At 42.4% G+C, this 27,209-nt stretch overlaps 1 protein-coding gene across 2 annotated transcripts in view; it reads right to left on the bottom strand.

Annotated features, from left to right (window-relative positions):
• LOC126262733 (uncharacterized) overlaps positions 1 to 23,202 on the bottom strand; it is a 101,155-nt gene extending 77,953 nt beyond the window's left edge. For both annotated transcript variants that reach the window (XM_049959536.1, XM_049959537.1), the window contains exon 1: positions 23,102 to 23,202. The gene's annotated coding sequence lies outside the window, so the exon portion shown is untranslated. The remainder of the gene's footprint in view (positions 1 to 23,101) is intronic.
• Positions 23,203 to 27,209: the final 4,007 nt, after the last annotated feature.

The raw sequence follows: 27,209 nt of genomic DNA, 5'->3' as shown, positions 1-27,209 counted from the left end.
GCAGCTGAACGGAATGGACAGTGTCTTGAAAGGAGGATATAAGATGAACATCAACAAAAGCAAAACGAGGATAACGGAATGTAATCGAATTATGTCGGGTGATGCTGAGGGAATTAGATTAGGAAATGAGACACTTAAAGAAGTAAAGGAGTTTTGCTATTTGGGGAGCAAAATAACTGATGATGGTCGAAGTAGAGAGGATATAAAATGTAGACTAGAAATGGCAAGGAAATCGTTTCTGAAGAAGAGGAATTTGTTTAGTATAGACGTAAGTGTCAGGACGTCTTTTCTGAAAGTATTTGTATGGAGTGTAGTCACGTATGGAAGTGAAGAATAGACGATAAATAGTTTGTACAGGAAGAGAAGAGAAGCTTTCGAAATGTGGTGCTACAGAAGAATGCTGAAGATTAGATGGGTAGATCACGTAACTAATGAGGAGGTATTGAATAGAATAGGGGAGAAGAGGATTTTGTGGCACAATTTGACAAGAAGAAGGGACCAGTAGTAGGGCATGTTCTGAGGCATCAAGGGATCACAAATTTAGCTTTGGAGGTCAGCGTGGAGGGTAAAAATCGGATAGGGAGTCCAAGAGATGAATACATTAAGCATATTCAGATGGATGTAGGTTGCAGTAAGTACTGGGAGATGAAGAACCTTGCACAGGATAGAGTAGCATGGAGAGCCGCATCAAACCAGTCTCAGGACTGAAGACCACAACAACAACCACTTGTATTCTACAACTTTTTTGAAAAGTTAAGCAACACACTGAAGAATACGACCATCGGAGCTCATTTCGAAGCAGGACTCATTCCTGGACACAGTTCTACTCCAGTAAATGAGATTCCAGGCCTCGATGGCCAGCGAAAACGTGTCTGAAGGAGACCCAAACTGTAGAGGGATACCAACATGACTGTCACCCGCCGTACCGCTCGACAGTCTGGATTTATGGTTCAAATGGTTCAAAAGGCTCTGAGCACTATGGGACTTAACATCTGCGGTCATCAGTCCCCTAGAACTTAGAACTACTTAAACCTAACTAACCTAAGGACATCACACACATCCATGCACGAAGTAGGATTCGGACCTGCGACAGTAGCAGTCGCGCGGTTCCGGACTGAGCGCCTAGAACCGCTAGACCACCGCGGCCGGCGGATTTATGGTCTGGGATGGCATTTCATCTCATGGGAAGGCCCTTTTGACTGTCATCCGTCGGACACTTACAGCACAACGGTACCCTTCAAGACAAGCTATCGAGGGATTACATTTAAACAAGAAAATTGCCGCCCTGAAACGGCGATCGTTTCTACTGCTTGTCTTCGTGCTAACCAAACACTACCTTGGCCGGGAAGATCTCCCCAATTAAGGACTTTGGGAATTTTATAGACAGAGCAGTCCAACCAACTCTGGAGTTTGACGATCTAACGCGCCAGTTGGACAGAATTTGCCACGATATCCGATAACTCTATTTCTAGAGCGACATTAACGCGTTGTTGACATACTCAGTGTGTGAAGCTCTTTCTCATTAATAAAACATCCAATTTTTCTGATTTGGTAGTAATTTGTTTGTCTGTACTTGTAGGTCACATCTACCGCTTTCCGTCCCGTTCGGATAACTTCTTCAATGAGCGTCGTCTTTTTTTTTTCCTTTCTTTCTTTTTTTCCTCGGCGTGTATATAATGTGATCTGCAGTAAACGCTACAATATGAAGATCGTTGTGTGTATATAAGATGATCTGTAGTAAACGTTGCAATATGAGGACGGTTGACGACCGTGCTGTGCACAAATACGCATGGCATGTGGTTTCCTAACGAAATGAAGACCATGTGTCCAACTATAAATGCATTTGAGAATGGACAGTGCCCGAAACAAGTAATGCAAATGAAATTATTTAAAACAAGACCTGATGGAATAATGTCCGTTCTTCAAAACACCACCACTTAACAATAAATAACTCGCAAACACAGACTATAACACTATTTGTTTATGGTTCATCTAAACTTTTTATAATTCTTTACTTTAAAATTTTCGCATATTGGTACTATATTTTATGCATATGTAAAGAAAAGTGTACTAAACTGGAGGTTAAAGTACTTTGCATGGTGTGTGAGTACTGTATGTAAAATACTATGAAGATTGTTTATTACGTTAAATAGTTGTCTGATGAAATTTTGTATTTAAATTATTTGTGTCTATAAACTGTTCATATTGATGTAAATTTGACAATTGTAGGAAATGGTCACTCTTAAGGAACAATATAAGAAATAGGTCTTACGTAACAGCCAGTATGCTTTTGTTTGAAACGGAAGTAGTTCTGGGGAGTGGGAAAGGTGATAAGGGCGAACTGGCGCGTTACCTAGAGCAAGTGTGGGAAGTTCAAGCACACAGTCTGTAGGCAGCAGTTCAAATTTCGAATGTGTGTGAATTCCTAAGGGACCAAACTGCTGAGGTCTTCGGTCCCTAAACTTATACACTCCTTAAACTAACTTATGCTAAGCACACATGCACACACACACACACACACACACACACACACACACACACACACATGCCGGAGGGAGGACTCGTCCTCCGGTGGGAGAGGACGCGTAATCCGTGACATGGCGCCTCAAACCACGCGGCCACTCGGTGCGGCTGTAGGCAGCAGTGATTGAGGCAACTCCCTTGTGGAGCAGGAGACGCTTTGCCTGCAATTTTGTACAAAAATGCCTCGGATGAAGACTGCAAATGGCGTACGGTATAGCTGCGAGTTGTTAGGATACTGTATGCAAAATTTAACGACGCCAAGATATTTGCATGCCGTACTGTGAGTAGTGTAGCCGTCATAATCGTTCGCCACACCCAATCCTACAGCCACCAGATGAGATGTTTCCAATATTTTACTTTTGTACAGCGTCAGCCATTAATTTAAACTGTGTTTTATAAGAGAATAACCATTCTTGAACTTTAACGGAACTGGTTCACCCTGTGAAATCATCCTACTCGTACACATATAAATTGTTCCTCCCTGGTGTTTGATAAATCCGAGTGTCCTTTTTTACAGACTTATGATGTGCCAAGTTAGTATAAAGAGGCACCATTTAAATTCTTTTTGCGATAAAGTTGCCTTAGTTGTATTTACAGTAACAACACGTCCATGAAATAGTGCATTACAGAGAAATATAGTGAAACTTTTCTTGTTTTATAAGTTTTCTTAACTAATGCAAAGTATTATAGTAAAAGTTTGCTTACATAAAATTCAATCAGCGTGAAGCCAAGTTATTAAAATATGTTAAATGATTATACGGTGTTAGTTCAAAGAGTGATAGCTTTTGAAAGTAAATTCCGGTAAGGAAAATGTTTTCTTGAAGTGGACTGTTCAGTATAGAAAATGTGTGTTTTACTATCTAAGTGTTCTAGAATTTAAAATATTTTCTTTTGGGAAGAGCTTTTCTAGAGCCTCCAGCTTTCTTGAAGTTATCTACTGGACTTTTTCTCTGTTAAAAACGTAGACCTAATGTATAAGAGTGTAGTAGTCAAATAGAAATTGCAAGAAACTAGGCAAAATTCATACTTCTGCTTTTCCAGAGCTTCACAGTTTTATTGCCTGGATAGTCTGAGGACCGTTAGAACATGTTTTAAACCAGTAAATGAATGTGGAACTGAATTGACCTGGCTTCAGTACAATACTGTTCATACTGCGTTTCTATCTAACTGATAGGTAAGATTTTAGGGAAAGTATCGAATAGTCTGACGTACTTATCCATTAGACGTAACACACGGTCAAATCTTGTAAAAGAGGTAACTCTATTGATTAGTTTTCCCTATTAACAGTATGTCCTTCCGTAGAGTACTTTATTTGGAAACTAAATTTAGTGAGGGAGTTACATATGGCAATATAGATTAGATTATATTCGATTAGTATTTGTTCCATAGATCATGAATACGACACTTCGTAATGATGTGGAACGTGTCAGGTTAATAAAAGGTATCTATACAAGATATTACATTAGACAAAATATTACATGACACTTAATATTTTTAATGTTTTTGTGGGGGTTGGTGAAATTACCCACTTACTATATCCAAAAATTCATCTAATGAGTAGAACGAGTTGCCATTAAGAAATTCTTTTAATTTCCTTTTAAATGCTATATGGCTATCTGTCAGACTTTTGATGCCATTAGGTAAGTGACCAAAGACTTTTGTGGCAGCATACTTTACCCTCTTCTGAGCCAAAGTTAGATTTAACCTTGAGTAGTGGAGATCATCCTTTCTCCTAGTGTTGTAGCCATGTACACTGCTATTACTTTTGAATTCGTTAGGATTGTGAATAAGAAATTTCATAAGTGAATGTATATATATTGTGAGGCTACAGTGAAGATCTCTAGCTCTTTAAATAAGTGTCTGCAGGATGATCTTAGATGAGCTCCAGCAATTATTATAGAGACAGGGTTTCTGTTATTTAGGTAGAAGCATTCTAAATTACAATAGTAGTGGTAGGGTTATAAGATGTTTTGGGTATCGGAAATTAATTGCAGATGTTACCAGATAAAATTTCAGCAAGGACATGAACAAGTTTCTACCAGCTTAATATTAAGGCGAGCAATTGCTGCTTGAGGCTGCGTCGCATCTGGTGACAGTCGCGAAACAAAAGTAATTATTACATCAATAGGACCATTTCGAACAACAATTGATCGGAAATACAGGCAACCAGCAATGAAGAGCCCAACAACATTTTATGGCAACGTCGCTGGCACATGCAAGTGAGCAGCGTCGCAGCTTCAGCGTCCCGCGCACCTATCAGTCGCGCCTCGGTGTAAGGATGCCGCCGTGCTGGTTGCTGTCACTCAGACTCCGCACAAGAGGACTACATGGGAGGAGCATACCCATGTACCTGAGTCAAGGCCGTGATAAAAGCGCCCTCGACATCGCTGACTTGCCTCGCTCGGTATCGCTGTCAGGAGATTGAAGTTGAACTGTGCCGTACCCATCACGGGACAACAATCGGACAAAAGAATGGCATATCTGTCTGAAGCGTAGTAGTAAACGGCATAGCGCCTACAATACCGACATGTTTATGTTACTGCTACATAGCGAAGACAATAATACGAAAACAAAGATATCTCTGAAGGTAAGCAACGTAATGAAATTGGTGCAGTGGTATTTCTCGACTGAGGGATGCATGGAAAACATTAAGGGATTGGACAACGAACAGGACGGAATAGTTGACGACTGAGACAACAGACATGCAACAGTGGGAGCATTACTTATAGGCCGTAAATAAGGGCTGATGATAGGCAACTATAAAATATATTGCTGGAGCCCAAAAGAAAATAACTCGAACGGTCCAAGAGGTATAGCTTTACAGCTCTACAAATAAGCACCTACAATGGTATTACAGTCATTATATATTTCTCAGATATCTACATATAAAACCAATAACATCAGGGCGGAAATCGCTGACGTAAAATCTATATAAAAATTGGATCAACATATTTGCGGATTATACAGTAATTAATGCAACTGCTTCGTCTTCTACAGCGTGATTCACGAAGCATGCAAACATTTTAATATATTTTAAACATAGCTGCACAACAGCAACGGCTTCACGTAATAAAATAATAATCATCCGACCAGTTGCAATGGTCAGCTGTTTATAATTTTAGTACATTTTAATATGTTATTCTACAAGTAAAACTAAAGAAGAAAGTTCGTTTAAACATAGGTCCGCAAACGATTAGTTAGAAGCTACGGCTAATAAAAGATTTTGAACGAAATTTAGCAACTTCGCTAATACGAAGCCATCGCAAAACTGTACGATGTTAAAGTAAAGGTCTGGTGAATGTAATGAATGTAATGAAACATATCTAAGACGTGTATCTGCAGTAGTTTTCCAGAGCATAAAGAGAAGCAAAGGTTATTACACAAGTAATTTTGTTTACCTTCCATGAAAACGTAGAAACATTTATGTCATTGTTGGCAATCGTTAAGGAGCTGTTTCAGTCGTTTCCTAACTATGAAAGGAGTTAGTTTTCTGTACTGTTCAGTGAAAAAACATAATAACAACAGTGTATTTAAGTAAAACCACATAGTAACTGTTGTAGTACGTAGATTACTTATGAAATAGGGATTCACACAGTTTCAGTTAATGTGATTACCATTATTTTTCCAAAATTAAATTCTCTACAACTTCTGCTGAAAACATTGTGCAGTTCTCTGGAATTTAAAAAACAAATTGGGATAAGTAGTTAATAAAATAAAAATTTTACGAAAGTACAGCTTTGCTTCTCCGGATGTTCTGGAAAACTGCTGCAGCTACAAACCTGGGACATATTTCATTAGATCCACCAGATCACTAACAACAAAATAAGTGGAAATCGTGCTTTACTTTAACCTCGTACTGTTTTGCGATGGCTTCATGTTAGCGATGTTGCTGAATTTCAGGCAAAGTCTTTTATTACCAGTTACTCTGTAACTAAATATTTGCGGACCTATGTTTTCATGAACTTCTTTTAGTTTACTTGTAGAATAACACATTGAATTATTTGCATATCTTTGTGAATCATCCTGTATATGTTATGAATGATTTTTAAGTTGTAGAATTGAGATTAGAGAAGTTTTAGATGATCATATGTATGTAATCTGTTTAAACAACTAACAGCAAGATACGCATAACACCAAACAAAAACTGTGTGATGCTCTACAAAAACTAATTCGTGAGCAGAAAATGAGCAAAATTTTATGCTTGCAAAAGATGTCAGTTTCTTGAATAGCTTATGTAAGCGGAATATATCTAAAACTGGGATTCGCACAAGTATTCCAATTGAAATGAGATGTTGGAGATAAGGTCCATGGACTAAGTCGTCAACTTTCACGAGCGTTATTCAGAACACATTGGCTGACAGAAAAGTGAAGCACACAGGAGACATGGTCGGATGTCCGTGTAATGTTGCTCACGTACACACCAAGGGTGGTTTTGTAAATTATTAGAGTTGCAAATGTCTGTGACAGGTACAGCGGCCACCTGAGAGCACTAGTGTTCTTCGTCTTTAGTTTTGTTGACTGGCCTGGTAGGATATATTGTAATGTTTCTTTTAAATAGGAAAACTTTACGATTACGTAGAATAAATGCCTCAACTGCAGAATGGATACATAATTTGAATTATTGTTGTAGCGTGTTGTAACTGCAAGGGGTGTGCTTACTCCGTGTTATTGTTAGCAAAACTTTCCACAAATTGATTGGGCAAAACAGCTCCCAATACCAATAATGAAATATAGTCACTGCAAAATGCACTCAGCCCCTTAGGCACTGAATCCTCTAGCCCTGTTCAAAACTGCTAACTTTGGTCCCTGTGCACATAACTAAGAAATTAAGTTGTCTTAGCTCTAAGGCAGCAACGCTGGAAGGCGACATATTCTGGTCTCTTATTAAAAAAAATACAAATATGCTAGCTACTGGCTCAACGATGTGCAATTCTGGCTGTAATACTTTGAAATACATATGAAATTATTTTGGCTGATAAATGAAAACATTTATGAAAATTCCAACTTCTTTGAAAAACATATGACTTGGACAGGAAGGCGGTACTGATTGTGGTGAATTACTGAGTTTTTTTAGCAAAATTATGTTCCAAGTTATCTTTTCAAAAACATCTGCAGCCGAAGTTACATTGCTTAGAATAATATATAATATTTACTAATTGATCCACAAACAATGTGATTTATACAGCAAGTATTATACACCCTCACTAATTGAGCATAAATGCAATTCATCAAATTACATATAGCTCTGTTAGGAAATCTTAGAAGCATTACAAAAGTGAAATATCTTACTAGACTTTTTATCGAATCACTTTACGCACATTCTGGGGTTACTCAACAATTATAAATCATCAGCAAACTCACCTATACTAACATGCTGTCAAAACTAAAATCATAATTAACATCTTTACATTGTTTGCATGAAGACTTCGGCTTCCATGTTCAACAATATTGACATTCCTTAGTTAGTCTAACACTTGGTGGCTTCACAGAGCACACCACAAAAGCTGTCTACACCACCCTCTTTCGCTCACAGACAGCTACCTAGAAATGTGTGTCCAGCGCTCTCTTGCTCCAACACTATAATCTCAGACCAGAAACAGTATCTTTGGCTCTGTTGTCGTACACAGTCAATGATCCGCGCTATAAGGCCTATCAGAGATACATATCGATTATAGTAGTATAATAGTTTCTTTTTAATTTACATTAATATTATTGTCATATTCGGGTGCCACAGATAAGTGTGTTCAAGTAGACTCCTTTCAATATAAAGTGCGCGATATGCGCCAGATCTTGAGTTATCACTTTCGAGCATACGGAAATACCGCGTACACTCCTGAGACAGCGTTGTCATCACATCACAGTGTTTACAAGGTACCTCCTTGTAGGTGTTCTTTTGGCGTCTAGTCTAATCGTGCAGTATTCAGATTTTTCACGGATTCAGATGTGACAGGCACCCGATTTAGAACCGTCGAGGCCTGCGGGCAGATATACTCAGTGTCAACGTTCTGGTGCGTCATGCCAAGGAGTGTGTCAGAACTCTCCATTACATTAAAAACAATATAGCCAACTTAACGCTATTCTTTGCATGAGAGCGAAACACAGGAGCGCGCGTCGAAGCATTGTTGTGAGACAAGGTCTGTCTGCGAGAGTGGAAGTAGTAGTGTCGATCGCGACCTCGTCTCACAACAATCCTTAGAATCGTACTCCCATATTTCGCTCTCAGATTGTTGCTATCGCTGAGTGTGCTTGCACAATGCAAAGAAAAGCGTTAATTTGGCTATATTGTAATGGAAAGTTCTGACGCACTCCTTACAGAGCTCATCGTAACCCCTTCACACGTGCAACGTGCCATCCGAGGGGCAAGTATCGCAACATTTTGTATTATCCCATATCACTGGTCGGAGACTAGCAGCAGCGTCGGCTGCCGTTAGTACCACAACACAAACGGCTGCGCTTAGACTTCTGATGAATGACGTCACACTGTACTCAGAGATGAAGAGCTTTGCAGCACTACCCTGGATGACCATCGTCCGCGACTATGGCGGCGACCTGTAGAGATGTCCCATTCTTCTAGTGTTTCTGGGAGGCATACTTCCTGTGTTAATCCCGGCGTCATGGTGTGCATGACTTTCGGTAACAGCTGGTAATGACCGAGGGAACTCGGACGTTGTAACAGTACGTCACGGATGTCTTGCCTTATCTCCCATGTGGCAGTGCCGTGGTACTATTTTTCAACAGGACAATGCTCGTCCACACACGTCACGTGTCTGAAAACTGTCGAAATGATGCTGAGATACACCTGTGGTCAGCAAGGTCCCCAAATCTGGGCTCGATAATGTATGTGTGTGATCAGTTCGGCATGAGCTCCGGCGTGGAGCCAGTATCCAGGATCTGGAGGATAAGTGACAGCAAGTGTGGGCCACATTGCCTCAGGAGATAATGCAATGTCTTTAAGGCACCATTTCCGATCGAATCAGAGTTTGTGTCTAGGCCAGGGAGAGTGCAACATCATACTGATAAATGGACTGTTACAGAAAGTCCTCTGTAAATTTGATCCGATTTTGCAATCCCTGTCATACCAACACATCCCCTCTGAGACGGTAAATTTCCATTTCGTTTCCCGGTCTCCTTCGCTGTACTTCGCTTTTTTGTAGCTAGTTTACATATTAATAAAGCATAGAAATAGTGGTCAAAACTGCATAACAAAGCTGGAGTCCAGATATAAGAATAATTCATCGTTTCTTGGCTACGAGGTTGTCCTATCTGAATATACGGAAGTTTTCAACAAACACAAAATCCACATTGACAGAAAAGAAAGCGTGATGCTCAACAACAAGTTCATTTTATTGACAAGTGAATTGACAGGTAGTTCATCGTTGTAGGAGTGTTGTTGTTGTGGTGGTCTTCAGTCCAGAGACTGGTTTGATGCAGCTCTACATGCTACTCTATCTTGTGCAAGCCTATTCAACTCCGAATAACTACTGCAACCTACATCCTGGTAAATCTGCTTAATGTATGCGTATCTTGATCTGCCTCTACGGTTTTTACCTTCCACACTTCAATATTGAATCGGAGATCACTTGACGCCTCAGAACATGTCATACAAACCGATCCCTTCTTCTAGTCAAGTTGTTCCACAAATTCCTGTTCTCCCAAATTCCATTCAATACCTTCTCATTAGTTACGTGATCTGCCCTTCTAATCTTCAGCATTCTTATGTAGCACCACATTTCGGAACTTCTATTCTCTAGTTTTCTACACTGTTTTCGTCCATGTTTCACTTCCAGACATGGCTACACTCCACACAGATACTTTCAGAAACGACTTCCTGACTCTTAAATCTATACTCTATGTCAAAAAATTTGTCTTCTTCAAAAACGCTTTCCTTACCATTGCCAGTTCACATTTTATATCCTCTCTGCTTTGATCATCATCTGTTATTTTGCTCCCCAAATAGCACAACTACTTTACTACTTTAATTGTCTCATTTCCTAATCTAATTCACTCAGCATTACCTGATTTAATTCGACTATATTCCATTATCCTCGTTTTGGTTTTGTTGATGATCATTTCACATCTTCCTTTCAAGATACTGTCCATTCCGTTCAGCTGCTGTTCAGGTCCTTTGCTGTCTCTAACAGAATAATAATGGCGTTGGCAGTCCTCAAAACTTTTTATTTCTTCTCCATGGATTTTAATTCCTACTCCACATGTTTCTTTTGTTTCCTTTAGAGCTTGCTCAATATACAGGGTGATTCAAAAAGAATACCACAACTTTAAAAATGTGTATTTAATGAAAGAAACATAATATAACTTTCTGTTATACAACATTGCAAAGAGTATTTAAAAAGGGTTTTTTTCACTCAAAAACAAGTTCAGAGATGTTCAATATGGCCCCCTCCAGACACTCGAGCAATATCAACCCGATACTCCAACTCGTTCCACACTCTCTGTAGCATATCAGGCGTAACAGTTTGGATAGCTGCTGTTATTTCTCGTTCCAAATCATCAATGGTGGCTGGGAGAGGTGGCCGAAACACCATATCCTTAACATACCCCCATAAGAAAAAATCGCAGGGGGTAAGATCAGGGCTTCTTGGAGGCCAGTGATGAAGTGCTCTGTCACGGGCTGCCTGGCGGCCGATCCATCGCCTCGGGTAGTTGACGTTCAGGTAGTTACGGACAGATAAGTGCCAATGTGGTGGCGCTGCATCCTCTCTGCTAGCTCTGCGAGTCGATTTTCCTGGGCTGCGAACAAATGCTTGCTGGATGCGTGCTACATTTTCATCACTCGTTCTCGGCCGTCCATAACTTTTCCCTTTGCACAAACACTCATTCTCTGTAAACTGTTTATACCAACGTTTAATACACCACCTATCAGGAGGTTTAACACCATACTTCGTTCGAAATGCACGCTGAACAACTGTCGTCGATTCACTTCTGCCGTACTCAATAACACAAAAAGCTTTCTGTTGAGCGGTCGCCATCTTATCATCAACTGACGCTGACGCCTAGTCAACAGCGCTTCAAGCGAACAAATGTACAACTAAATGAAACTTTATAGCTCCCTTAATTCGCCGACAGATAGTGCTTAGCTCTGCCTTTTGTCGTTGCAGAGTTTTAAATTCCTAAAGTTGTGGTATTCTTTTTGAATCACCCTGTACAGATTGAATAACATCGGGGGTAGGCTACAACACTGTCTCTCTCCCTTCTCAACCATTGCTTCTTTTTCATGCCGATCGACCTTTAGAACTGTCGTCTGGTTTCTGTACAAATTGTAAATAGCCTTTTGGTCCCTATTTCTTACACCTGCCAACTTTAGAATTTGGAAGAGAGTATTCCAGTCAACATTGTCAAAAGCTATCTCTAAGTCTACAAATGCTAGAAAAGCAGGTTTGTCTATCTTCTAAGGTAAGTTGTAGGGTCAGTGTCGCCTCATGTGTTCCAGCATTTCTACGGAATCCAAACTGATCTCCCACGAGGTCGGCTCCTACCAGTTTTTCCATTCGTCTGTAAATAACTCATTCTAGTACTTTGCAGCCATGACTTATTATATTGATAGTTTGGTATGAGTGAATGATAAAAAATTCAGACCAAATGAAACATACGTGTCAGGGAGTAAATAGTACCCAAACAACCGCATTAACACATTTTTTATCCCCTCCCCCCTTCTGGCGGTAGCGCAGAAGTGTATTCTCGGATTCTAGCTATCGTAAAGATGCCGTTTGACACCCTCGGTAGATTGTCCGAAGCATTAGTTAGTTAGTAAGGTAGTTAGTTACGTGTTCCATTGATCAATGTCACGGTAACTGTTATGATGTAGAATTTGTCAAGAGCATACGAAATGCATACATGAATTAAAGTGCCCTTTCTTTTTAAGCTTAGAATTTTTGTTACGTACCCCTTTCCCTTAAATGGCACAAAAAGCAGATATAATACCTATCTTGCTCCTTTTGCTGCAATTTGACAGTGGTTATTGCAGGACTAGAGGTCGACTAAGTTCCTACTTCATCGTGTACCGTACGAGAGATCTAGTAGGACAGGTAGTTGATGTACCCAACGAAGAGCATGACGTATCGTAGCAGCCGTATGTATACGTGAATTGTCCTGCTGAGACAGTACTTCATCTACTTGTCGAAGCCACGCGGGATTAGCCGAGCGGTATAGGGCGCTGCAGTCATGGACTGTGCGGCTGGTCCCGGCGGAGGTTCGAGTCCTCCCTCGGGCATGGGTGTGGGTGTGTGTGTTTGTCCTTAGGATAATTTAGGATAAGTAGTGTGCAGTCTTAGCGACTGATGACCTTAGCAGTTAAGTCTCATAAGATTTCACACGCATTTGAACATTTTTTTTACTTGCCGAAGAAATGCCAGTGACACGGGGAACCAGCCTGTGCAATGTATCGGCCACTGGTTACTTTACCCTCCAGAAACACCAAATGTGACAACGAGTTGTAACTGGTGGCTCCCAACGTCATGAAGCCTGGGATCGGACATCTCACGTCAGCTCTTTTACGAGACCTAAGGAACCATGCTTGGCTGCTGCGCGGTTTCAATCGTAGCCTGGCCGGAGGAACGCGTTACTTTAATGCTTCTGCAAGCAGACGATTCCCGGTGGTCCCTGATGACCAGCAGGTGCAATGAGTGACTGGATTTCGTAGCTGGATGTTGTTCGGTCGGCCACCGTGCGTCGATCATGACTTGCGTCTTTAATACGCAGACGTATGGAACCTGGTGTTCAAGTCTGGGAATGTTCTGCAAGCCAATGTTGCAAGCAGCGACACACCACGGGTACGTTGTGCCCAACTTGTGCAGCAGCCCGCCGATGCGTCCATTCAGCTTTCCGTACGACCACAGTGCGACCTCATTCAAATGCTTCAAGCTGTTCAACAGCCGACAGACAGCCAACAGCAGCATGTATTCATCAGTGGGGCATGGTTGTATCGTAGAATGAATGTTGCAAACACAACTTACTTATAAAGGCACAGTCACAGTATGTAGAGTCATAATAGAGGGTGCACAGAAATTCATCCTAAGCGCCATGTGGTCGCCGACGACGATGAAAAATGATTCAGTAATATCACAACCCCTCAGTACGCACATGTTATACCCAGGTGGCGCTGAATACAGTCCTTGAGGGCGCTGCACTTTTTTTCTACAGCTGTATAGTTACTTTTAGATTTGCTATATTACACTACTCAGTTCGTTCTTGAGGTTAATCTGCGCTAGAAGCAACCGGTAAAATGTTGGCAGGAAACTCAAATATATTTCAGATATGACCCATTCTTTCTTCGTCTCCTGAGGGTATGAGTGTGAAAATTTACTCTGAGAATGATGATAGCAGTTTCGCTTGCCTGACGCCTCTGAGAGGTCCTTGTTGACCTGATGCAGCCATATGTTTTATTTATATCATTTATACAAAATCGATTTTAAGCAGCTGAACAATTTCACAATTGAAATGGAAGCAAATTAGCTGTTTTAACTCATTACTAGTTGCTATAAATTTCTGTTGGAATATCCCATGCTTTATAAATTTTTTTCATTACATATTTCCGGAGAAAATCCGTCTATAATTTCCACAGAGAAGATGCATACAGAAATTATGAATCATTAGCTTTTTATCAAGTATTACTCCAACATCTCTGAGGACATGAGAGAAATTAGTGTAAAACTCAATTTGCGGTAGACAAGTACCATTTAACACACAAATAACACACTTACAAAAGTCTGGCTCGATAAACGACTCCTTCCCTAGTTGTTCTCATAACAGGAAAGGATGACGTTTCTCTTGTTTGTAAAACTACAAATGGCTCTGAGCACTATGCGACTTAACTTCTAAGGTCATCAGTCGCCTAGAACTTAGAACTAATTAAACCTAACTAACCTAAGGACATCACACACATCCATGCCCGAGGCAGGATTCGAACCTGCGATCGTAGCGGTCGCGCGGTTCCAGACTGAAGCGCCTAGAACCGCTCGGCCACAACGGCCGGCTGTAAAACTACAAATGTCTACCAGAGGATCGAATAGTACCATTATTACTCTGAAGCAACTTACAGAATTCGATAATTTAAAATCTGGAAAGATATAAGGAAAGATATTAGGTTGGGAAGAAGTCAAAGAGAAAGTCCCCCAACAGGTCGAAGGAATTAGTGGTAAATTCTCCCATCTGTAACTATACGGCGAGAGAAGAGCTCTGACAGTTTAAGTGGTATTGCCGCACGTGCTTCACGAGTCCACGACGGCCAATCAGATCATGAGATTTTGTTTACGTTAACGTGGAAAGGCCCGAATGTTGCCACAGTGCTAGATGACTCCCGCTGTCAGTCAGTGAGTAAAGCTATTGACATGGTGGCAGCAACACCGAACATGTCTACATCGACAGTGAAGAGTATCACAAGTTATCCAGAGGCTGCAGATTCAGCTTGGAGTCCTTTTATTGTGCCTCCTGGAAAGTCAGGGAAGAGATCATACCATGTGACTGAAACAGCCGGCCGAAGTGGCCGTGCGGTTACAGGCGCTGCAGTCTGGAACCGCAAGACCGCTACGGTCGCAGGTTCGAATCCTGCCTCGGGCATGGATGTTTGTGATGTCCTTAGGTTAGTTAGGTTTAACTAGTTCTAAGTTCTAGGGGACTAATGACCTCAGCAGTTGAGTCCCATAGTGCTCAGAGCCATTTGAACCATTTGACTGAAACAGACAACTTTGACTAAAGTGTTATCAGGCAACATATACACGTGTACTACATCAGGAAGGAGTAACAACATTTAAAAATGTGGTGGCTTCCCTGTCTTACAGTGGTTTGTTTACAGCAGAACGACAGGTCTTTCCATTGTTTAACAAAAATTGCCTTCCGGTGGGAAAAGTTTACAGATGTAAAGGTTCTAACGGATGGTGGAGGTATTATGGCATGGAGATGTCGTTTCCTGCTTGAGCTGCTAACACCGAAACAGAAGATTGTAAGATGGACTGACGAAACACTGATCCACTTGAGCCATGCACGATGCGTCACGTGGGAAGACGAAACGCGCCACAGAACTAAGAGTGTGCGAACTGGTAAGAAAAGGCTGACTCATTATTTTTAAGGCTGGCTCTAAGGATCGTTTTGTGCTATGATGATGTTTCAGCAAAAGAAAAAAAATCTGTCCATTAGCACTGGGAAATGAGTGCACATACATTCAAATACTGGTTCGTTACTCATTTGCTACCACATGTAAGTTCTGGTAGTGTTTTGGTAATGGAACGTGCGCAGTACCATTCTGTACAGACAAATAAGGCGCAAACGGCTGCTTCAAAGGCAGAAGAAATAGTCAGCTGGTTGAAAGATCATAAAAGAGGCTTTGAAGAAAACATGCGAAAAGCGAAACTTCTGGAATAAGTGAAACGGTGTGAAGCCAGAGAAGAAGCGGTATGTAATTGATACCTCAGCAGAGAACCACAGCTACAATTTTGTACGTTGTCTTTCACGGTGCCTCTGCCAATACGTCGACATAGAAGTTTTCCAGGCGGTCACACGAGTAACGCCAGAAAATTTGAAGAACGTCGTGAAACGTGTGTGGGAAGAGACTACAAGATCGAAGATAGAAGAAGGTCTAAGAGAAGAATGTATAAAAAAATATTGTAATTTCGTTGTCAGACGACGAGGACAGATGCAGCGAAGATACCGAGGCCTGTGTGGTCGTGGCGAGAGATGATCAATCAGAAGGCGATGATCTTGGAGTTTCGTTTCTCTCGCACGAAAAATACAGGTAAGGTCTTCATTAATAATTTACCCCTTAAGTTTTTGGATTTTGCTGTGCCTTGTTAATGTCGAATATCTGTCTGTGTGTGTTTGTGCAAGGAGGCAAGTGCATGATAAAGACATTTGATCATGGAACACATTCCTCTGTACAATTCTGCCAACAAGAATGCAGCAATGAATCATGCAGCATTGTTAGCCTCTATAATCCTGGCTTCCGTGGGGCCGAAGCATGGCACCCCACTCCCACGCCCGCCAGCCACTGGCCCACTGCAGTTACATGTCGAATAGTGGCAACTGTGCGTCACACGTTTTCTCTCGCCATACTGAGTACAGGGGGGAGTGACGACGGAGACAGAGAGATACTGCCACAAGTCACCGTAAAGAAGGGTTAGGATTTGATGTTCCTTTGATGAAGAGGTTATTAGTGACGGATTTAAAACTTGCATCGGACTAAAATGAGGAAGTAAGCCAGGTGTACCCTTTTCGGAGAAGCCGTCTCGGCATTTGCAATAGTATATTTTGAAGGACGGCGAAAGTTCCAGTTCTGGAATGTGAGTCCAGTATCGAAAACCACCTTGCTTGTTGTATGTTACTGAGAAAGTATGTAGAACAGCGACGTTTTTCTAGCCTAACACAAAGTGTGCAATAGGAACACTGCTGAGCTGTCCAACCTTCCTGACGAAAAGTGTGTGTTCCAGTAAATCATAATTTGCATTTCCGATGGTAGATTCAAATTGAATGTAAATCGTTAGATATACAGGGCCGAATAAAATCTTCCCGTTAGGAGGCTGTACAATCCAGAATCACTATGCCAGCGAGGAAAAATTGCCACGATCATTGAGGCATTGATCTAACTGACAGACGAGGTTTTAAGATACGCTTAGGTAAAACACCGGGCCTGGTGGGTGACGAAGTCTGTTGCACATCTTCGTCTGACAGGAACCGTCCAACCTTCAAGGTGTTTCTCAACAGACCAAAGGCGTGGTAATTACATTGGGAGAGATCAGCATGTAGACAGGGTGCTCGAGTATCTCGCACTTGAGTTGCTGTAACTTCTGCGTTACGACTTTCCGTATATGAGGAGTGCTTCTATAGTGAAGCAACAAAACCCGTTGTTCCAGTTCTCCCGGAAGTTTCGCCGCAGTTGCCCTATACACATTCTTCATTCTCTACCGGTGTTTGTCCTACGGCAACCACGAAAGGGTTAACTGCGTGTTGGTAGTGCTTCGGCGCATTTGGTAATAATGTCACCATAGCTCACGTTTCCGCATTTTCCGCACGCATATCGGAAATATATCAATGCCATACTTGCTGTGGGCGCCCACTTCATACGCCGTAGCGCATACTGCATCGGCATTCCACTTCAAGTCCAGACAACGCGAGATGCCTGCATCACGTGGCGTATATTTACCAGGAAAAAATACGTCGCCTGTGTTGTTAACACAAATATTTACCGGCGACCACAATACAACACAACACCAGGTTTCCACCGACTGCCGCCAGGGACCGCTACCCATTCGCGGTGCCTGCAGAATTGCTTCACCAAAGGTCGCAGGTAGTCCAGGAACTACTTTGATACTCCAGGCACGTGATCGCAAATAGTTCCGGCAGATACATCCCAAAAAAGGGCTTTACAGGGCGGCGCACTGCCGGCAAAGAGCAGTTCGACTCACCGCTTTGAAGTAAACATAGCTGCTTTACATGGTCTTGGTATAGTCAACGAACATCTAGGCATCGTAGAATTCTTTTATTGTGATCTCTGACCGTGAATTCGAGTCCTTTCTATTATTATTAGTTATTTTATATTCGTAACGATCTGCAGTTGGGATCGGGTGTGTTGTTCTCTTGGAGATTGTATTATTGTTTCGTTTTGGTGAATTCTTTTCAGACTTGTGTTTTCCGCATTTCTATTCTGCTAGCGCAGATATTTCAATACTAATCCTAGCGGGTACGGTAGACTGTCCCGACCTTTCCCAGAACTGCCGCCACACGAGGAAACCCAGTCACTGAACCGCGAGACCTGGCCTTATTGGCCGAAAGAAATCCTAACTTTCACTCCGTATAGGTTGGGCACGGCGGCTTTTTCTGCCAGAGGACACATGGTGAGATGTAGTACCCTCGAGAAGAAAAGTAACAAAACTGACGAGTGTTCACTTTTTGGTTTACTCGGTAACAAAACTGACGAGGAACGCCTTCTCGTCCACGGTCGTTTGTACTTTTTGATTGGAGTTGATTCCTTATCTTCAAACGCGCAGGTTTGCCGTCTTTTATCTGCCCAGGTGCATGCTTACTCTTCTTAGTGGCAGTCGTGGACCTGATAGCTTGTGTTTGCGCCGTTTCGCTTGCACTAGAAAGCAACCGGGACTATTTCAGTCCTGTATTCGTAGAAGTACAACGATTTGTATCGCAGTCGGCTGGCACGATGACGCTAGCCATGCTGACATAATAGCACTTTGCCCTGCCCCTTCCTGAGCTTGAGTCTCCTCAATTTTTGTGGCAATAATCATCTCGAGGAAAGTGCCAGTGTACTCTCTCTGTCTCTGATCAAGGACTGGACGAGTTAGCAAACCGCTCGTTTTTGTTGCAAGTCTTGCCAAATGTACTTGGGTAAGTCGTCATCAAACTTTATTTTGGGACATTTTACAAGCACACAAGTTCTTATCATCTATGCCCGATTTCCGATCTGCAGAATTCTCCTGTTTCCTCCTAGAACAATTTTCTTTAGCAATCAGAAAATCCTGCTAGACGAAATGGGGCAGTAGAGGCAGCAGTAGATTAGCAGTTAAGGCTAAAGGTATATTTTAATTGGGAATCAAAGATCAGGAAGTTTCCATCATGTCTGTATTCAGTATTGCCACGTCCTTGTAACAGGGCATAGCAGCGTTCCATATATCGTATGTAGGTGGTGTGAGGCATGAAGACATGACAAATGTGTTACATCCTATGCAGATAAAATGAAATTGGCGTCTTTCTGATGCATATTACGGGCACTCTCCAGTGCAGGAAAAATTGGATGCAGAACGAAGAACTGAGCACCAATGGCTTCATTCTTGTTTCAGTTACATGTACTTGTCCCACTCTTTCGGCAGCTAATCAGTTAGTTAGTCTCATGTTTCGTGTATAATTTGCACGATAAATCATAATGCTGTCAAAAATGAGAAATGGATCAGTCCTGATTAAGACAGCATCCCCAGCAGATACGGATCAGTCATGATTAAGACACATATACTTTTATGTATAAAGACTATAATAATCTTTAAAATACCAAAGTAAATCTATATGACGAGCTCCTACTATTATTTAATGATCTTTTCTTACAAGACGGTGATTTTTCATCTGGATTTCGTGGGGAGCCAATATTTATCTTAATTACGTGTCAATTTTGAGCTTGATATGCTGCAGTATACGTTAACGACATAAACTCAATCACTTGAAAACGGCAAAAACGGCCGAAACCAGGATCATAATTAAATAGCGGTGTGTTCATTTAAAAAATATGTAGATTTTGACGTAGAATCGTAATCTCCTGTAAAAAAACGGACCTTCCCATTGAAAATTTCAAACCTGTCCTCACCACCAACTCCCACAAACTCACGGGGTGGCGTGGGGGTCGGGTGTGGTACCATTGCGTGTCCCCCTCTGAGACAAACAATTTGGAATTATAACTTTCTTAATCCGATTTGTAGTGTTAGAGATATTTCAGGTCTTGACTTAAAGCGAACACCCTGTAGATTTTTTAAATTCATGGCCGAGGTCATTCCTAACAGTTTTTTTACGTTTCTGGAAATGTCTTTGTTTGATGTGTACACCAGATTGAACACCGCCACCCCTTCTTTCCCCGGTTGTCCACTCTGGAATCAACATGGTTACTGTCATTCTTAATTTTTCGGCATGGTTTCTGGTAGAAACTAAGATGTACATTTCATGATCAACAGATTCAACAATAAATTACTCCTAAACATAAATTTCTTATTTTAGTGGTGTGTTCTCAAAACATACGTAATATATATGTTTAGGAAGAGAGTATGGATGACTAATAGAAAACTACAAAGTGTCCCTCACGTAGAGTGTGAGGGAGTTAAAATCATTTTTCGCAGACATAAAAGAAAAAACATTGTTATAATAGTGCTGTGGAGGTAGGGCACCAATAAATGTGACCAAACTGAAGCGACTGAATTCATGTACCTAGACTATCGCCTATTATACGCCATAGACAATGTACACTCCTGGAAATGGAAAAAATAACATATTGACACCGGTGTGTCAGACCCACCATACTTGCTCCGGACACTGCGAGAGGGCTGTACAAGCAATGATCACACGCACGGCACAGCGGACACACCAGGAACCGCGGTGTTGGCCGTCGAATGGCGCTAGCTGCGCAGCATTTGTGCACCGCCGCCGTCAGTGTCAGCCAGTTTGCCGTGGCATACGGAGCTCCATCGCAGTCTTTAACACTGGTAGCATGCCGCGACAGCGTGGACGTGAACCGTATGTGCAGTTGACGGACTTTGAGCGAGGGCGTATAGTTGGCATGCGGGAGGCCGGGTGGACGTACCGCCGAATTGCTCAACACGTGGGGCGTGAGGTCTCCACAGTACATCGATGTTGTCGCCAGTGGTCGGCGGAAGGTGCACGTGCCCGTCGACCTGGGACCGGACCGCAGCGACGCACGGATGCACGCCAAGACCATAGGATCCTACGCAGTGCCGTAGGGGACCGCACCACCACTTCCCAGCAAATTAGGGACACTGTTGCTCCTGGGGTATCGGCGAGGACCATTCGCAACCGTCTCCATGAAGCTGAGCTACGGTCCCGCACACCGTTAGGCCGTCTTCCGCTCACGCCCCAACATCGTGCAGCCCGCCTCCAGTGGTGTCGCGACAGGCGTGAATGGAGGGACGAATGGAGACGTGTCGTCTTCAGCGATGAGAGTCGCTTCTGCCTTGGTGCCAATGATGGTCGTATGCGTGTTTGGCGCCGTGCAGGTGAGCGCCACAATCAGGACTGCATACGACCGAGGCACACAGGGCCAACACCCGGCATCATGGTGTGGGGAGCGATCTCCTACACTGGCCGTACACCACTGGTGATCGTCGAGGGGACACTGAATAGTGCACGGTACATCCAAACCGTCATCTAACCCATCGTTCTACCATTCCTAGACCGGCAAGGGAACTTGCTGTTCCAACAGGACAATGCACGTCCGCATGTATCCCGTGCCACCCAACGTGCTCTAGAAGGTGTAAGTCAACTACCCTGGCCAGCAAGATCTCCGGATCTGTCCCCCATTGAGCATGTTTGGGACTGGATGAAGCGTCGTCTCACGCGGTCTGCACGTCCAGCACGAACGCTGGTCCAACTGAGGCGCCAGGTGGAAATGGCATGGCAAGCCGTTCCACAGGACTACATCCAGCATCTCTACGATCGTCTCCATGGGAGAATAGCAGCCTGCATTGCTGCGAAAGGTGGATATACACTGTACTAGTGCCGACATTGTGCACGCTATGTTGCCTGTGTCTATGTGCCTGTGGTTCTGTCAGTGTGATCATGTGATGTATCTGACCCCAGGAATGTGTCAATAAAGTTTCCCCTTCCTGGGACAATGAATTCACGGTGTTCTTATGTCAATTTCCAGGAGTGTATATTGAAGAAGTGAATGCTTGAAGTGCAACATTTAAAAACCGACAAGCAGATTCTCTCTCATGAAGCACTGACAGTCGTATCACATTAAGTACAGACAAGTTCCTTCATCCGTGGAAATAATTATACATGTCGAGTAATACGTGCAAGTCACTAGTGTATTCACCAACACAGGCCACCGAGCGAGGTGGCGCAGTGGTTAGCACACTGGACTCGCATTCGGGAGGACGACGGTTCAATCCCGTCTCCGGCCATCCTGATTTAGGTTTTCCGTGATTTCCCTAAATCGTTTCAGGCAAATGCCGGGATGGTTCCTTTGAAAGGGCACGGCCGATTTCCTTCCCAATCCTTCCCTAACCCGAGCTTGCGCTCCGTCTCTAATGACCTCGTTGTCGACGGGACGTTAAACACTAACCACCACCACAACACAGGCTACCTGATCAAGTTCTGAAGCAGGTAGTAATTAACGTATGGATAATCTACAAACACGTATACTTAATATTTCTGAACAGTAGTAAATATATACTGACAACTTGAAACTCATAGTTTCACGGTTGGCAGACCGCAAAATCAAAAAGAGACGGGTTTCATTTTCTGGTTGAATTTAAGATGTTCGCAGGCAGTTAATTCGTTTTCTCTGACAGCGCACTGTGGTAATGCAGTCACTTAAAGTTGTGTAACTAGACGTGGTAGTGCATTCACTTAAAGTTGTACAACTAGACAGTTGGCCTCGTCCCATGTCGGTGGACGAGAAGGATGTACCATCTCACGTGGCACCATGCTTAAGACAGCTTCAATAAAGCAATCTGAAAGCAATACATGAGGAACCTATTTGCTTGCAAATAATTCACTAGATAAAGGAAAGAAATTTAAGTCACAGTTACTCTAATACAGACATTGGGAGTGTAGAAATATGAGTATGTTGCAAGCCAAAACGGGAGGCGACGTATTTCACCGTTGTAAGCCATTGTAAACGCTAGAGAACCCCATTTACAAATGCACTGTCGTAAATGTGCATCACGACAAAGTAAGTAGCGCTTCTTTGTAGACTGAAGACCTGTAGCACGTGATGAGTGAAACTGGATAACTGGTATAAACGTATTGTGGTCAAAGATTTCTGCGAAATGCGAGTATAGCAATTTTCGGACTGATGAAATCTGTATAATTATTTCAAAACTGTGAATCTGCATGTACTTACCTCAAGTAAATAATATGGAGCTCAAGTCATATGACAAAAACGCAATGTCCCTTCTTTCAGAACGTGAAGGCTGATACTGCTGTTTATTGCCCTACATAACGTTTGCTCTACTGATATAAAGCAGGCAGCAGTTCTTCCCCGTTTCTTGTGATGATATCAGTGATAAAACGTAGCCCTGTAACGGGCGGTATCTCTGTTATCTGTCTTCGTACGTGCGGCCGATAAAGCTCTGAGGGACGAACACGTCATTGTAACTCCGAAACGGGACGACAACGTGGTTGTTGTTGCAGCTTGTTTACCGAACTCGAAACATCATCGGTTCATAGCGAAGAAGTGACCATGCTTTACTCGTAGCAGTATATACCTATTATAGTCCTTAAGACTTCTTTCATTGCAAAGTATCTGTATTATTTCAAAGTTTCATACAGATCCGTAGTTGAACTATAGTACATCGTGGTGGATATGCTTGATTTTCGACACGGAATGAGTCACAAATTCTAAGTTAGAATTCATTCATATAGGGGAAATATCAACGGATTTTTCTTCCATCACAGGTGCTCCGATTTCGCCTGCCCAGGCAATGGCATGAATTTTTATATGCACGGCAACAAATTAAAGAAGGTGGAAATGAATAGCACGAGCGAGCTACATTCTCCATCTTGATATCCTGGTTTATCCGCTGCGGCACCTTACCTTGTGTCAAGGCTGCCGTGTTCTCTTTGATCCTAGATGGCTTGCTCTTTCAATAATCATCTAGTCAATCACTCACCCGCAATGGACGTTACTGATCCAACACCTCGGACTAACAACTAAGTAACGCAAGGAGTGCCAGTATTGCAAATTTCGCAGGAGAGCTTCTGCGTACGTTGGAAGGCACGAGACGAGATACTGGAGGAAGAACAGCTGTGAGGAGGGGTCGTGAGTCGTGCTTGGCTATATCGAACGACAGAGCACTTGTCCGCGAAAGACGAAGATCCTGATCTCGAGTTTTGGTCCGGCACACAGTTTTACTCTGTCAGGAAGTGTCATATCAGCGCACACTTTGCTGCAGAGTAAAAATTCCATACTACTGACGCGTTGATAAGGTCCCCACGTGAAATTCCATAGGACTATTACTGTTAGTCTCTCGGATATGAATCGTGGCCAGGGAGGCATCACTGAAGCGCCTTATTACTGGTTTCTAGGCGCTCCAGTCCGGAGCCGCGCTGCTGCTGCGGTCGCAGGTTCGAGTCCTGCCTCGGGCATGGGTGTGTGTGATGCCCTTAGGTTAGTTAGGTTTAAGTAGTTCTAAGTTCTAGGGGACTGATGACCGCAGCAGTTGAGTCCCATAGTGCTCAGAGCCATTTGAACCATTTGAACCTTATTACTGCCATTGCTTGTCAATGGCAGTTACCGATTATGGTAACTAACACGCGTAATAATCGTCCGAAGTTGGACATTTGGTTTGTTGTGCCCTACGAATTTCATTGTTTTTTATTTTGGGATCTACTGACGCTGTAGCGTTTATCTTCTCCACCATAGTCCGAGTAAAATAACATGTGTCAGATAAATTCGCTACGAAACTGTAGACGCGGAAACTTCATGTAAAAAAAAAAAAAAAAAAAAAAAAAAAAGCGTTTTCCGAATTGATTATATCAAATCACGCGCTTTCGTTGTGATATATTGCGTATTTCAGAACATTACATGCCACGAAGATCTTCATGTTTCACCATAACCTGCTTCCTGAATCTATACTTTATTGAATTTTGATGGAAACATCTTCGTTCAAAAATTCCATCACTTAAAATTTCAGTATATATCCATGTGAATAGTCCTGTTTTTGAGACTTTTTGGAACTTACGAGATATGGAAGTTACGAATGTTGGTCATGACGTATTAGATTTAAACTGTGAGCGGGACGAGGACTTTGGCCTGGGACCATTTCTTTTCGAGGGCAACTGCTCTTCCGACTGAGCTATCCGAGCACGACCATTACTTCCGCTAATACCGTATCTCCTATCTGACAAACTTCCCAGATATTCTCCCTGCGAAGCTTGCGGGAGTAGTGCTCATGGTGGTTTTAACCACAGTATGGGGGATTGTTTCCAGAATGAAATTTCACTCTGCAGTGGTGAGTGTGACGACATGAAACTTCGTGGCAAATTAAAGCTGTATGCCTATCACATCGAGATCTATTTAGTTGTGTCATCAATATTTACTGCAATTTTACGCTTTTTCGAGTATATTACTTGAACTGGTTGCTGAACATAACCTCGAGAACGAAACAAATTACAATTAGCTTCACAGAATCAGTAAATTTTATCTCAGGTCTCTCTCTTGCCACAACAGTAATCTCTTCGCTATTTGCAAATCGCTTCAGTTCCTACAAAAAACTTTTAGAATTTGTATCATAAAACTTCCGGAATTTAAAAGACTATAAACAGGCTTAAAGTCATATATTTATTGTTCTGTTAAACATCAATCATAAAGCAGTCTCACTAAGAATACTGTTCTCCTGCACCTGATGAGTTAATTGATGTCCGTAATCAATTAGAAACCGTTCTGATTGATATCACAAGATTTGGAGCTGCTGCGAAAGGATTGTGTTGGGGGGGGGGGGGGGGTTACCAGGAGACATGTGCTATAGATACCAAATGATGTAACTCGATCTAATATCGTCAAACAGACCTAATATCTCTGAACATAACCATGTTGAAACTGATATCGGTAACCATGAGGCTGTAGTAGTAACAATGGTTACCAAAGTACAAACGACAAGTAAAACAAGCAGAAAATCAATCATACAAAGGGAATTGGACCCAAAATACGAGTCCGGAGTATTCTAGAATATTGCTCAAAACTGGGTGACACATACCAAATAGGAGTAACGAGAGATATTATAGACAAAGGACAGCACGAGTGATCAGTTTCGGTTGACCCTTTGGGAGTGCATCAAGGAGATGCTGAAAGAACTGAACTGGCAGACTCTTGAAATGGCAAATTATCCTGTGAAAGCCTACTTGTAACGTTTGAAGAACGAGTTTTAAGTGAGGGATCTAAAATTGAGGGAAATCTAGAAATATACTGCAACCCTATACTTATCCTTCCCGCAGGGATCGCGAAGACAAGGTTAATTACACATTCCTCCAGCACTCCATACGTGAAACCCTGCAGTGAGAAGTGGACTGTGCAGATCATAGCAGTTTGCAGCGTGTACATGCAGGGTACGCATGTTGGGACAAGTATTTGCTCACAAGACGCATTTTCGTTTTTTATTGCGTGCTGCATATTTTAACTAATGGTCGTGAATATTAAGACATTCCAAACAGAGAATTGGGAAACGATCGATTCTTAAACACTTTCGTCATACTGGTTCTGTGTAATAACTGTAATTTATCATTAATGTGGCTACATAAATGGACTTAGAGTTTATGCTATAAAGGTACTTTCTCCATAAACATTCTGACGCTTCTTTTGCTTTTACAAACTTTTCAGGATACATGGAAGAACATGGTAGGCAGAAACTAAGGAAAATAATTACAGTTGAGTACCACAGTTAAGCGACATATTTTGAAAAGTTATTTTGTTACTATTTTGCGGGTAGTGCACAACACCTATTTCTTTTTACAGTAACGAGTAAGCAAAAATACCCACTGGATAATTACTCAACCATCAATAAATCTAGTGTTGAGTAAAACTTTGTTCATAATGACGATATCTGAAGGAACTTGTAAGACTACAGAGAAACATTAAATGTACAAACGTCACAATGAACATGTCTTTCAGTGTCCAACACTAAACTAGAAAATTCGTTACCAAGCTTTAATACACTCCTGGAAATGGAAAAAAGAACACATTGACACCGGTGTGTCAGACCCACCATACTTGCTCCGGACACTGCGAGAGGGCTGTACAAGCAATGATCACACGCACGGCACAGCGGACACACCAGGAACCGCGGTGTTGGCCGTCGAATGGCGCTAGCTGCGCAGCATTTGTGCACCGTCGCCGTCAGTGTCAGCCAGTTTGCCGTGGCATACGGAGCTCCATCGCAGTCTTTAACACTGGTAGCATGCCGCGACAGCGTGGACGTGAACCGTATGTGCAGTTGACGGACTTTGAGCGAGGG

This window comes from Schistocerca nitens, chromosome 6, assembly GCF_023898315.1.
Source record: "Schistocerca nitens isolate TAMUIC-IGC-003100 chromosome 6, iqSchNite1.1, whole genome shotgun sequence".
Lineage (NCBI taxonomy): Eukaryota > Metazoa > Arthropoda > Insecta > Orthoptera > Acrididae > Schistocerca > Schistocerca nitens.
The sequence above is the reverse complement of the archived record's forward strand: the minus strand, read 5'-3'. Positions and strand labels throughout refer to the sequence as shown.